We start from the raw sequence: 2,416 nt of genomic DNA, 5'->3' as shown, positions 1-2,416 counted from the left end.
CGCAGAATCAAGAGGGAGGAGATCAAAGTATTTGGCCCATGAAGCAGGACCAAACAAGGCCTGATACGCATCAGCACGGGAAGGAATCGAGCGAGTGCGGTTGGGGCGCGAACGGCGTTGAGAACCCCTAGAGAGAGAGGGGTCAAAAGGCGCAGTAGTCACAACGAAAGACTTAGCCACACCAGGGGACGAAGTGGTCACCACCGGGGGCTGGAGGCTCGACCCAACCTCAGAGGAGGGAGGGGAGCTGGGGGAAGAAGTCAGGACGGTCAAAGGAGGAGCAAGGTCGGGGCCCAACGCAGCGGGAGCTACAGAGCCTGGTCTTCCAATACAGGCCGACTCGGGGGCTTGGTCGCCCACCCCACGAGCCTGAGAGGGTACAACGGAAACATTCAACGACAGAGACGAAAAGTGACAAATTCATCCACGAATGTGCCCCCATACCCACCATGGAGCCACAATTAGAGGCAGGACACCCAACAGGAAGCTATCGCTGATCATGCCGGGGCCCCCTAGGGTGCGTCGTGAGTATACGCCCCACAAACGCCACCTTAAGAACCGTCAGTCCGTCGAGATCGGGTTCAGCGACGAAAGGGGGATTGACAATAAAAGGTTCCCCTCGCTCGAGACGTCGGGTACTACAGTTCTACGGGTGCAAGAGTATGCCTCCTCAAGCACCCGGGCGTCAAAATAGAAGAAGACCAAAGAAATAATCCAAAACAAGCAAAAGGTCGGCAGGAAACGACAAGCAGATAGGAGAAGAGGGGGGAGAAAAACGAAACATAAGGAAAAGGAAAAGCGATCCGGCACAATTGGAGAAGACAGCAGCAGGAGTGCAAGGCCAGAAAAGGACAGGACTGCCCAACGGAGCATCACACTCCGGCAGCCGTCCACCAAGCCCCCTCACGACGCCAACGGGCCGGAAGGGGAGGGGGGTGGATTGACAAAGGTTCCCTTTGCTCGAGACGCTGGGTACTACAGTTCTATGGGTGCAAGAGTATGCCTCCTCAAGCACCCGGGCGTCAAAATGGAAGTAGTCCAAAGGAATAACCAAAACAAGCAAAAGGTCGGTAGGAAACAGATAGGGAAAAAAAAAAAAAGAAAAGGGAAAAGCTATCCGGCACAATTAGAGAAGACGGCAGCAGGAGCACAAGGCTACAAAAGGGCAGGACTGTCCCACGGAGCATCACACTCCGACAGCCGTCCACCAAGCCCCCTCACGGCGCCAACGGGCCAGATAGGGAGGGGACCCCAGCGTCAGACTTTTGGTGCGATTTTCCAAGTCTCGCAACCGCTGGGTAGCCTCTACTAGGGAACGTTAGGGAATGCGTGGCTAACAAGAGCATCTTTTGCCGCCACTGCACTAAAAAGGGGCAGCAAGAGCTACCCATTACTAAAGTGGGGTACAATGTCTTCCATTTACATCCCAAATTCAGACTTTAAAATTTGCCATTAGTGATTAATATGGTACACCAATTTTTCTCCATATTTTTACTACAGAGTGCGAGGTGTCAAGGTTGGACGTTTAAACTCAAATTTAATTTGGCACCGGGGAAAAAAAAAAAAAATTTACCAACGGCTGGCATCCAATAACCGTTTGCACATGCTCTAGTGAAAGCAGGAAGAAATCAAATCCGATTTTCAGTAACGGGCAATGGTCAACAGTGAAACATCTAGTGAGCGTTTGCGGGGGTCTCAACCCCTCTTCAGAATTTTTCAAGAAACTAACACAGCACTGAATAGGATTGTAGTAAAGTTACTCTGAACCCTATGCGCAGCAAACTCAGTTGATGGCAAAGCTGGTGAAAGAGCGGACAGCCATATGTTAGTCTAATATGACAAGATTAGAAAGAAGAGTTCACACTTCGGCAGTTTAATCAGTGTATGGAACTGTAGAGGCAAGCAAGTAATTATCAAGAAGGCACCAAACCGGGAAGGCTATGTAGCACCATTAAGTGTGCGGAATAGTCAGAGGGCACTAAATACCACCAAGGATGCCAATATGACTTGAGGCAAGAACCTTTGAACAGTAAACTTCAGTACTATTTAGTCATTTCTTCAAAAGTTGTCAATCGCCCAAGACGAAGTTCATCGTTTCGTAGTTATGTTTACGCAGAAGGTAGTCTGCAAGAGCAACTTCTGCTTATTCGAAGTAGTACCCGAAATACTATGAAGGCCGTCAATAACGACTTGATGTAGCTTTGTTAAACATTTAAGATGTTTAGACATACAATTAGTTTTGGGGATGGTAGATTAAGCATGTCAAGCTGAAGTTTATTACTTTAAAGATTAAAAGGTTGAGATGTTTGGTACTTTAAGTTCAGTTTTACATATTTAACTACCATAGTATATTACCCTAGTTAACATGTAAAGTTATATGAACGTACAAGTTAATTATTGGAGTACTAAAATACAA

This window comes from Procambarus clarkii, chromosome 75 (assembly GCF_040958095.1).
Source record: "Procambarus clarkii isolate CNS0578487 chromosome 75, FALCON_Pclarkii_2.0, whole genome shotgun sequence".
Taxonomy (NCBI): domain Eukaryota; kingdom Metazoa; phylum Arthropoda; class Malacostraca; order Decapoda; family Cambaridae; genus Procambarus; species Procambarus clarkii.
This window is presented reverse-complemented; position numbering follows the sequence as displayed.